A 13,040-nucleotide genomic window follows, 5' to 3' on the forward strand; every position below is an offset into this window, starting at 1 on the left:
TGAATGTGCCTTTAATTTAAGAAATTATTATTAAACTCATAAAATATTAAATATATTTTTCCCTAAACTCAAAATTTGTTTTATCCAATTGTAATTTCCCCCTTGAATCAACATATGATATTGAATTTTATTATTTTTTCTATCATTGTTTTTAGAGATAAGATACCAAAGTAGGTTTAACATTTTTGGGAAAGTATCAATTTAGGCTCCACGCACAAAATAACACTAATGCAGGTTTAACGTTTAAAAAAGAGTTACAATTTAGGCTCGATAATGAAATGTGACACACAATTTATATTAATCCGTTAAGTTCATGTTTATCTCTCCATGTACAATTGAAAAATCTTAACAGAGTAATATGAATGACATGTCACGTTTCGTTATCAAGACCTAAACTAGTACCATTTTTTTTAAACGTTAAGCTTATATTGATGTTATTTTATACATGTAGCCTAAATTGATACTTTCCCAAAAACTTTAGGCCTATTTTGGTACCTTATCCCTTGTTTTTATCTAATTATAATTTTTTTCCTTAATATTATTATCTAATTTAATTATTTTTTCATCATTGTTATTAATTAATTTTAATTTTTTCTTTCAATCAAAATATCGATATATATATTCAATCTATAAAGAATAATATACTTGTTTAGGGGTTTTAATTCAAGAAATTACCATTGAATTTATACAAAATTAAATATGTCAATGATTTTCACATTAGACGTTTTTAATTTTTTAGTCAACATATTAAAATGAAAAGTTTTATCATGTTGGAGGTCAATTTTTTTTTACCCAACTTTGGCAAGTTAGACTAAAAAAAATTACCCCGATGTAAAATTCTGGCGCCGCCACTGTCTATATAATTAATTAATTTTATATTTATTAAATCTAAATTTGTGAAACAAGAAGGAGTATGAGAGTTGGTAGTAGGAAAGTCGGGATTTAAAACCAAGAGAGGGAAAATATAAGAACTTATATAAAAAATATAAAATTTATTCTGATTTTTATTTATTTACAAATTTCACAATCTTTGAAATTGAATTTAAAACACCAACATTTTAACAAATTGACTTGTCTAAATATGACAACTCGACTTTAAATTTCAAATTGAAAATAGTTAAAAACTAAATTAACGGTAGCATTCAAGTCATCCAAATTAAGAATTCGATAAAAATATTTATGGAGATATTTAAAGTAAAAGTTAAAAGAACAACTATGATTTCAAAATTTTCAGAATTCAATGAGTCGTAGATTAACTCGTGCTAGGTAGTCCTACAAATACATAATTAATAATTCTCATGCCAATATTTTATAATCTCAAAGGGGAATTCAAATTTTTCAAAAAATAAAAAATTTATGAATAAATATCGCAATCCCATAAATACATTCAACACTCTCAATTATAAATAGCAATCCAAATTTAATAGAACCCAATAGAACAATATAGCAAGGGAATTGTAAATCTACAATTAAAATTGCAAAATTAAATTACAAAAAGGGGTTAGTATTTACATAGAATCAAAACACAAACCGTATGCCAAAACGTAAAATCAAAATCGAAATAATATATTAGACGTAAAAAAAGACAATTTCGAAAGCTATGTGAAATACTAATTAGGAAGATATGATGATTTTGGAAGAAGAAATTGAAGTTTTATTGTATTAAGGTTAAAAAGAACGTGCAGTAAAAAAGAATAAAATGGTAAAATAAGGGTGACAATTTTATCTGATAGAAATTAATAGTCAAAATTATATATAATAGATTTATTTATTTAAAAAAAACTAAGAGATACAATTTTCCCCTTACATGTGATATCGTCTAGGTCCTCTAAAATGAGGGACCGCCCGATCTAACTCAAAATTATTTTTGCATAAACTTTTGAAGCTTGGACATATGAAGCATTATCACTTCAATATCAACCCAACTAACACTTTGTTCATTTTGTATGGCTTTTTCAAGTCGCACACTTTTACGAACTGCTTAATTGTTTTGCAACATGCTCATGTGCACACAATTACAATAATATTTTTTTTTATCAGTTATTAAGAAATCACGATGCAAATAGTTTAGTCAAATCAAATTGACTAAACTTATTGTAACAAATGTAGATAAACCCGATATAGATAATGTTTTAGTAACATTCTAGGTGCTTGCTCATTATAGATGCATTGATCAACACATAGTTAACTGAGTATTTGTAACGGTGTTTCTATTTAGCCCATGACAAAAAGGCAAATCTATCACACAGTAAAATGAATTTTTTGAAAATTGAGAACATCTTAAATTTCGCATGTACGTTATACTTCTACTCGTTGTATCAGCAATGCATTCTTTTCTCTCCATTCCAAGCACTCGAGATTCCAAATTCTATAGTTACGAATCCCACCATGAGAGATGTATACATGAATCATATTTTCCAAAGCTTTTACTCCATATATTTTACAATATGTTTTTCTCGGGTAAATTATAGCCATGGCCACTAAAATTTACTCATTTTCACGGTATGACCATTAAACTTTAAAACGTAACATAAAAACCACTCAAATTTACACTTTCTAACATTATGTCCTCTAAACTTCAATCAACGCCTCAAAATAACCGTTGTCAGTCTCAAAATAAAAATTCCAAGAATTGATGATATTTTAATCCATTTTAATTCTTTAAATTTTTTGTTTTGATGTCATTTAAGTGTTGTTTGGTTAAAAGAGATAAAGTGAATTTTTAGAGTGAGAAAGATTCAGAAATGGTGATTTTGGAAAATAAAAATTGTGGTTTCATGCAATTTTTTTTATTCTAAACAACTTTAATTATTGAACATTTCCATTTTGAGGTCGTTAACAGTCATTTTGAGGCGTTGGTTAAAGTTTAGTGGCCGTAATGTTAGAAAGGTAAAGTTGAGTGACTTTTATGTTATGTTTTGAAATTTAGTGACTATACTGTAAAAATGAGTAAAATTAATTGGCAATAATTTACCCTATTTTTCTCATCCGAACCTTCATTGTTTCTCCTATTTCTTTCGATTCTATTGTTGCGTGTTCATAGAATCATATTCTCTTCTCGTCTCTCTTCTCATTGCAAACGGTTTATTAATTAAGGTTACAAGTAATTTTTTTGGTTACATATATGTTCATTGGTTTGTATATTTGGATTAGTCATTGAGTTTTTGTTGTGTTTGATATAGTTTTTTCCCTATTGATAACATCTAAAACACATAGCTCTCAAGAGTGACTTAAGGAGCTTACAGAAAGAAGAATGAATTGAAGGATAAGAGATGAAATGTTACATATTCAAGGAGATACAAAAACTACATTAAGTAGCTCTCAAGGAGATTTTTACTGCCATTCGATGCATATGCAACATAAGATACTTTATCAACTGGTTTGACATCTGGATATTTTGTTAAGAAACTCTGCATGAAACTGATAATCATAAATTTTACGATCATCAGTTTCATATAGAGTTTCCTAGTGATGATCCGCGAAGCCAAACCGGGCCGAATCATAAACACGGGCCCAACCTATACTTAGGCCCATGGTTCAAGATCAAATGGGCTCCTAATAAAGGAAATGGGTAAAGTGGATAACCGCCCCGAAATCCTAACAGGACATTAAACCTCCCACTCAAACAAACGAAACCACGTTGGTGGCCACGTAAGGGACGTGGCATAGAAAGAGTAACCGCCCTCGGCGGTTACCTAGAGATACTTATAAAAGAGACATGAAAGGAAATGGAGAGGTAAGTTGACATTTTTCCCCTCAACACTATTATCAATCTACTAGCCTTCCACATAAAACTGACTTGATCGTCGGAGAGTTTTCCCGGAGATCCTGTCTCCGGTTTTGTTTTGCAGGTAACTACGACGAGGACCATCGAATTAAATCTGACAAGTTATCATTGGTGCGGTGAAGGTGGACCTTTTTTACCAACATCTGGGTAAAGGTACACAAAGAACATGTCAGAACCATCACGAACGACCGGAGTTACAACCAGATCAACTAGTATGAACTCAAGAGGTCCACGGACTGTGAATTCGCAGCCTGTGGTACCCAGCTCGTCGAATCCTTCGGGACAGTTGAGTCCATTATTGGAGGTCCAAGTGCAAACCGAGAGGGAGATGTCCAATAGCGATTTCGTACAGATGGCAGGACAAGTCTTGGCTTCGAATATGAGCTAAGCGGCTGGAGATCGAATGATTAGTTTGTTAACTGCAATCGCTGATCACAATACCGTCGTAGCGACTGCTCCTCAAGAACCCGTTGTCATCTCGACACAATCACCGACTATTCCTGCCATATATGCGCTTCCGCAGCCATCTCGAGAGACAAATCGGATGGGTCAGAGTAGTCGCATGAACCCACACAGCCATCCAGGCAACTACTCGCACCAAGATCCTGTTATGACGATCCATCCGACCTGGCAGACATCCCAGCCGATGTCAGGAATGCAAGGAATTCTTCCGCTACAACAAACGGAGCCCTTTGTCCACAGACATTCAGAGTTGATGACGTCTAGAATGAATATGTCTGGGCGGGAGCACACTTGGAACTTTGATCCTATAACTGGACAGCGGTTAGACCCACAGCGAGAACAAATGTCGACACAGTATGGCGGGTGGATGTCACCCAGAATTCACCAGCAGCGGATGGAAGAAGTTCGGCGGGAACCCAATACTGAATTGGAAGATCAACTGCGAAGCATGATGGAGTGAATGGGGTACACACCTAGGGCGAGAGCAGTGGTGCAGAGTGATTCGCCTTTTGCCCCATCGTTGCGGGAGTTTATTCCAGATCACAGAATAAAAGCGCCGGCGATACCTAAATACTATGGGGATCCAAATTCTGACCCTGAGGCACATGTCAGAAACTATAGGGAGTTGATGGATGTTGCAGGAGCAAGCGAAAGCATAATTTGCCGATTGTTCTCGACCACTTTGGGCGGTGCAGCATCCGATTGGTTTCGGTCTCTACCTACTGAATCTATTCACAACTGGACTCAATACAGTCGTGATTTCTGTGCAAAGTTCGTGGGCTGTAAAGCAGCAGATGTGACGGATAGACAGCTGAAAGAGATCAAACAGAGAAATTACAATTCCCTAAGGGGATTTGTTGTAGCCTTCAATGATATTCTGGTGCGGCTACAGAACCCAGATATCGTGAGCATCCGCAACATAATGGCGGATGGAACCACAGATTGGAGCATGCGGGAGGAAATCATCCGCAATAAGCCACGCACAGTGGCCGAACTCATGAAGATAGCAAAGGAGTTCATGGAAGTGGATGATGTCAACAGGGAACATAGAGCTCAAACCCGGCGAGAAAGAGATGCCACTAGATCCGCTTCGGACAATCGGCGCCATCAAAATCAAACCCAGTCCAAGGGTAATTTTGTTCGGAAGGGCGATCGCTCCTTCCAGGGAGGAGGATATCAAACGCCATTGAATACGACTCGCCATGAGGTGTTACTTTGGATTGAAAAGAACCCCCTGAAGAAAGATGTGCAGTTTCCTGAGACGAAAGGTCGAACTAGTTTGGGGCGATAACAAATATTGCAGGTTCCACAGATTGAACGGCCATGACACGAACGATTGCTACGAACTGAAGAGGGAGATTGAAAAGCTGATTGAGAGAGGCAAATTGAGTCAATTCGTTAGAAAAGAAACGATAGATGAAAAGGTAACACTTCCGCGTGAGGTAGAAGTAAGACCAGAAAAGAAGCAGAAAAAAGGAGTGATTAACGTGATAGCAGGCGGGATCTATGAGCCTCCAACAAAAAGGGCTCGCCGTGAACAGTGAAAAAGCAACACAAGTAGGGAGGATGCCCTCAATTACTCATTTGCGCGAATCACGGAGCCGCATGCAGATGCGTTGGTGATTACGGTGGCCATTGAAGGATGGGACGTTAAGCGGGTCCTTATCGATACAGGCAGTTCTTGCAATGTTATTACTCGAACTGCATTCAACAAATTGGGAATTAACGACGAGCGAGTAGAACATACGTTCATGGATGTAACTGGTTTTGGAGGTCAATCATCTCAAACAAGTGGACATGTGGTGTTGGAGACAGAAATGGGCGATAAAAATCTAAAATGGCGAGGTGATCTGGAGTTCGCAATTGTTGATCTCCCATTGGCTTATAATATAATCCTGGGGCGTCCGTTCCTATCGGAAACGGAGTCGCTCATTTTAATGAAGCATTTGACATTGCATTTGCCAACACACCAAGGGCGAGTCGTTGTTGAGGGAGATCAACTTATATCTCAACAAGCTTATACATTGTCACTTGAACCAAAGCCAGATGAGGAGGATAAAGTTGATGAGAAGTTGCCGGCTGAAGCGTTAGGAGAAACAGAACTATTCGCCATCTCAAATGACAAGAATGTACGGATAGCGGCAGGACTTCCAGAGGAAACGAAGAAAGCCATTACCCATGTGTTGATCCAGTGCGAGTCGGCATTCGCCGCTCCAAATGAAGTGCTGAAGGGGATAAGCCCAGAAATAGTGACACATCGTTTGAATGTGGATAAAAGTGCAACCCTAGTGCGACAGAAAAAGAGAGGACATGCTCCAGAGAGGCAGAAGGCGATTGAAAAAGCAGTGGCGGATTTGCTAAAATCAGATGCAATTCGAGAAGTCACCTATCCGGAGTGGCTAGCCAATGTGGTGCTAGTCAAAAAGCCAAATGGAACGTACAGAATGTGCGTAGACTTCAAAGATCTGAATAAAGCTTGTCCGAAGGATATGTATCCGCTACCTAACATTGATATATTGGTAGATGGGACTGCGGGATTTGAAGCTTTATCGTTCACCGATGTGAAATCTAGTTACCACCAGATACCAATGGAGAAGGCGGATGAGATCAAGACGTCATTCATAACTCATCAGGCAACTTATTGCTTCAAGGTGATGCCCTTTGGACTGAAAAATGCTGGAGCAACCTATCAACGGATGATGAACAAAATATTTTCAGACAAATCAGGCGAGAACTTCTCGATCTATGTAGATGACATGATCATTAAAAGCAAGAAGATGCAAGACCACCCGCAGGATATTAAAGAAATCCTGGAAGTGCTGATCAAATATGGCCTCAAATTGAACCCAGAGAAATGCACGTTTGGAGCAAGAGCAGGGAAGTTCCTGGGTTTCATTGTTAGTGGCAAGGGAGTTGAGGCGAATCCTGAGAAGGTTAAAGCAGTGATGGAGATGAAGACACCAAGGAATATAAGAGAAGTACAGCGACTCAATAGGCGGTTGGTGGCATTAGGGCGGTTCATATCATGCTCGGCTAGAAGATGTCTACCTTTCTACAATGCCATCAAAAAATCTAAGTCCTTTGAATGGACACCAGATTGTCAAGAAGCATTCGAGGGGATAAAACGACTACTATGTTATCCGCCCTTAATGAGCAGGCCAGAGGATGGAGAAGATTTATTTCTTTATGTATCCGTCACCAGCACGGCGATATGCACCGTAATGGTACGAGAAGAGGAAGGGCAACAATATCCGGTGTACTACGTGAGTAAAGTCTTGAAGGACGCAGAACTTCGATATTCGAGGTTAGACAAAATGGCCCTCGCGGTGATAACCACGGCGGCTAGGTTAAAGCCATACTTTCAGGCGCATACTATCATTGTGAGAACTGGAATTCCAATGCGAAAGGTACTACAGAAACCTGACGCATCTGGCCGATTAATGGAGTGGTCAATTCGCTTGGGAGAGTTCGATATTCGCTACGAAGGAAGACCAGCTCTAAAAAGTCAAGTACTTGCCGATTTCGTGAATGAGTTCACATGAGATGAAAACGAATGTCCAAAGGCACAAAAAGAAGAGTGGAGTATGTTCACAGATGGGGCATTATCCACGGATGGAGCTGGACTAGGAGTCGCCATTAAGGGTCCGGATGTTATTCGCCTGTACTATGCGGCACGGTTAACATTCAAAACTACCAACAATGCCGCGGAGTATGAAGCAATGATATGCGGATTGAAGTTGCTTAATGAACTTATGCCGGAAAGAGTGGTAATCTACAGCGACTCTAAACTTATGATAAATCAGATCATAAAAAATTATCTGGTGAAACAGGAGGATCTGGTCAAGTACCATCAGGTTGTCGGCAGATTGACGCAGGAGTTAACACATAAAGGAGTCGTCTGGGAGATGGTGCATGTTCCAAGAGGCCAGAACACAAAGGCTGATGAGTTGGCAAAGGCAGCAGCGAGTAGAGACCCATGGAGTCAGAAGGCATGTAATTTGGAAATAAGTTCGTCACCAGCATTCGAAGCCGATCAGATTATGGTCATCGAAGAGCTAGAAGACGATGAAGATTGGCGGATGCCCATCCGCCACTATCTAGAACATGGAGATTTGCCGGTTGATAAAAGTTTAGCTAGAAAGCTACTCGGGCAGTCAGCAAGATACTCAATTCGGGATGGAACTTTATACCGAAAATCATATACATGTCCATGGTTGAAATGTATTAGCCGCAATGAAGGAGACTACGTGCTGCGAGAACTCCATGAAGGAATTTGTGGCGCACATGAAGCATCCGCGGCGTTGGCAAGAAAAGTCAAGTTGATGGGTTATTATTGGCCAAAGGTGGTGGAGGATTCCCAGAAGATGGTAGCGGAATGTCACAGCTGTCAAATCCATGCAAATGAAAAGCATGTTCCCGGAGCCGAACAAGTCACTATAATGACGGTGTGGCCATTCGCGACATAGGGAATCGATATAGTGGGTCCGTTCCCAGAAACAACAAAGAAAAGGAAGTACTTGATAGTCGCAGTTGACCACTTCAGCAAATGGGTAGAAGCGGAGGCAGTAACCGCTCAAACACCTGAGCGAATGATCGAGTTCTTACGAGAGAACATTATCATGCGGTTTGGAATCCCACAAACGCTTATAACCGACAATGGCACCCAGTTCAACTGTGTCAAGTTCAAAGCATATTGCGAAAGCATGGGGATCAAGAATCATTTTTCTTCCGTAAATCATCCCCAGTCGAATGGTATGACAGAGGTTACCAACAGGGCCATGATTCAGGGAATCAAGAAGCGACTAGGTGATAAGAAAACAGGTTGGGCAGATGAGATACCTCATATGTTATGGGCATACAGAACCTCTGTAAAAGCACCAACAGGCGAAACACCTTTCTCGCTGGTTTATGGAGCCGAAGCAGTCCTACCTGTTGAAATCAAGTCGCCTACAGATCGGGTAATTTATTACTGCGACACCCAAAATCCTATCAATATTAGAGATGCATTGGATTCTGTTGAAGAACGAAGGGAAAAAGCTTACATGCGAATGGCAGTATATCGCAATAGAATCAAGAAGTATCATAACAGAAGGGTGCGAAAGGTGATAATCAATGAGAGCGACTTGGTCTTGAAAAAAGCAGATAAAATACAGTCCAGAGAAGGAAAAGGAAAATTAGGCGTCAACTGGATCGGGCCTTACAGGGTATCCAAGAAGTTGGGACCATCAACTTTTGAAATAGAAGAAATGGGCGGCAAAAAGCTCCCGCGCACCTGGAATCTAGAGAATCTACGCCTATATAAACAGGCCGAGTAGTTCAGGGAAATGACGAGTACTCTTTTTCCTTTTATGAGTTTTTTCCCACTGGGTTTTCTGATAAAAGGTTTTAATGAGGCTTTGATCCCACACAGTTTAGGTACCCATGTAACAAGAAGTCTTTTTTCTTTATCAATAAAGAGGTTCATTGGTTACAATTATTCAGTATGCTACGGCTGAATGCAGGTCCTTTTCAAACTGCTAATACAAACACATAAATGTGTTGCCTACAAAAGAAAGGCGGATGCATGATTACGCATCATTCGCAAAACCTTATGGTTAACCTTAAACACATAAATGTGTTGCCTACAAAAGAAAGGCGGATGCATGATTACGCATCATTCGCGAAACCTTATGGTTAACCTTATGATTATTTGAAAAATTATAAGGCATAAAATTAAGCGAATAAATGAGTACTCAAAAAATTGCAAAAAGGGTCTGGCCACCCTAATGAAAACAAAACTAACTACGAAAAATTACAAGTATGAAGTCGGCAAGAAGCAAGGGTCGCATATGAAAATAACCGGCATTAAAGCGGAGAAGAATAAAACAATAATTGTGCATATATGTAAAGCGGCGGCAAAGTCGCTCGGTTGATATATATACTGGCAGTTTGTTACATACAACAGTTCGGATATAAATAAAATTATACTACAGTTTCTTCTCCTTCACCTCTATTGCCCCCTTCGCCTTCAGCGGCTCCTTCATCTTCTCCTGTGGGGTGATATGCTTCAAGCGAATCCCCAACAGTTAAATCAGTAACCGCATCAGAGCGAGGTACCTCTTCTTCAACGTGAGAAACATCTTGTGGTACCCCTCCTTCTACGTTCTGATTTGGGATCTCACAGCTAATTGGAGAGTCATGAAAACTCTGCCAATCTAGGAGAAGTACCTCATCCATATCGGCATCCTCTGCCTCCAACTTGTCCCATTTTTCAGCTAAATCCTTTTCAGGAATGGGAACCTTGGGGCGATTAAGTACATGATCTGGATGTCCATGCTCATAAGCCGCATGAATCCGCTCTCCATACCAATAGATGCGAGCACCATCTTCAGCGGTGATCTCCTCGGCCCTCCTCTTTTGCATCTCCAAAGCTTCCTTGGACGAATTCAGATCATCAATAACCTTCTGAAGCTCATCGGACTTAGCCTGGAGGGATTTGAGAGCTTCCTCCTTCTCACTGATGGCCTTCTGACAAGCACCTTCAAGGGCCTTTACTTTGCCTTGGACATCATCAAAAAGCGACTTCTGAGTCGCCAATTCAGTACCAAGGCTTTCCAGCTCTCTAGCTCGTTCAGCATCCCTGCAGAGAGCACCCTCCGTGAAATTGATAATCTGCATATAGGACGATACGTGAATAAAAAAGAGCGAATGGAGACATGCATTTGAGGGATGGAACATGAGTAGAAAGCAATATACCTCTATAGCACGCTTCTCAATCCCCTCCATGGCAGTCGGAAGCGGCACCTGTTCGCGCACACGAGAAGCGGAGGGAAGTCGCCCAAGGACATTGCATATGGAAGAAACAATGTCCCTACAGGAAAAGCTCACGGCTTTACCAAAGGTTCTGGTCCACCATCCGCTGATATCAGGAATCGTCTATGGATACACAAGGAGAAGGGTCAGGAGAACAGCGAAAACTGATAAGAGAAAATAAATAACGCAAGAAGAGCGAATAAATTATAATACCTCATGAAATGGGGTACCGCCCTTGGCTTTGGATGGAGTGGATGTAGATGTACCACCGACAGACAAGGATACGGAGGTATTCTTCTTCCTAGGGCGAGAAGACTCCACATCCACATTACTCTTCCGCTTCCCATTTAAGGGAAGCTCCTCAGAAACAGAAGCGGGGCCTTATGAAACGGAAGCAATTGTGGGAGAAGCCGCCTCAACAGAAGTCGCCCCCACAAGAGAATTCGCCCTTGCAACAGAAGTTGTTCCCGCCATCCGCTTCTTCCTTCTCGCCAGGGCTTTCGCTTCCCGATCTGCAGCGAGTTGAGATAAAGGATCACCCCTGCAAAGGGTTAAAAGAAATCATCAACTTGGAAATAAGTTAACAGTACCTTGTACAAAAACGCGATAAGGGATATAGACAACGCGATCTCCCTCGCGGTAGGCAATCGCTACTCGACTTCTTAGCATATGGAATGCCTGATCATATGTCCATACAAAAGGAGGGGTACTCTTCAAGAACTTTATAATAGCGGATTCTTCCTGGCTGGGGTAACCAAAATTCAAACTCTTTACATTGGGTCGGCCCCAGCAGCGAAGAAAGTTTGGATTCCCTTCATGGAACTTAATGAAGAAATAGGACTTATCCCACTCACGGATTTTGTTCGACTTCTCATCAAAGCCGTAGTAACCGCTCTGTCGGATGAAAGTAAAATACTCCCCCGAACTCTTGAAATGATGAAGCTTAGAGAAAATCTTGAGCGAGAGGGGAACCTCCAGACAATCCGCCAGAAACTTATCTAGGGTTAAGTCGGCCCATCCATTGGGATGCAGTTGACCAGGTGCGATTCCATAACCACCAAGGATGGAAGAAATCTCATCCGCCAGCGGATACGTGAAACCGCAGATAATCTGGGCGACAAAAATGGTAAAGTACCCCTTTGGGTAGTCGCCAGGCCCTCTATTTTCCCCGGGAATGCTTGTCTCCAGGCCTTGAAGCCAAGGATACTGCTCCCGTAAGTCGTCAATCGTCTCGCGGTAAACTAAGCTTCCGGACCTATCCTTTTTCGGTAATAAACGGAGAGTTGGGACAAGTGGTGGAATCAACTTCTTGGGGTCGAAACCTAGGCCCTCATCAGTTGTATTCGCCAAATGGAGAAAATCGGCGGGATGAGAGTCCGACCTAAAAGAGCTAGTTGAAACTTCATCAACCATCTCCTCGACCTCGTGAGACACCTCGCGATCGTAATTTTCGTCGAAAGGTGCGAAATCAAGTTCAGGGTTCGACATATCAGGGAGGGGAACGAACAGAAATAAGAAATAGTTGAACGAGCTGCAAGTTACAGAAGGGGAAAACTTACATGTGAGAAAGAATACAGAGAAGAACGAACGCAAAGATGTTAACGCCGGAGAGGAAATGACGGAGAACGAAGGAACCACTTTCGAATTTTGAATATCCAGACAAAGACGAAGAGTTGCCTATAACATATGAAAAGACCCTAAAGGGCTCTTGCCAAACTAAGGGGGAGGCATGTGATGATCCGCGAAGCCAAACCGGGCCGAATCATAAACACGGGCCCAACCTATACTTAGGCCCATGGTTCAAGATCAAATGGGCTCCTAATAAAGGAAGCGGGTAAAGTGGATAACCGCCCCGAAATCCTAACAGGACATTAAACCTCCCACTCAAACAAACGAAACCACGTTGGTGGCCACGTAAGGGACGTGGCATAGAAAGAGTAACCGCCCTCGGCGGTTACCTAGAGATACTTATAAAAGAGACATGAAAGGAAATGGAGAG

Source organism: Euphorbia lathyris, chromosome 2 (genome assembly GCF_963576675.1).
Source record: "Euphorbia lathyris chromosome 2, ddEupLath1.1, whole genome shotgun sequence".
Classification (NCBI taxonomy): Eukaryota; Viridiplantae; Streptophyta; class Magnoliopsida; order Malpighiales; family Euphorbiaceae; genus Euphorbia; species Euphorbia lathyris.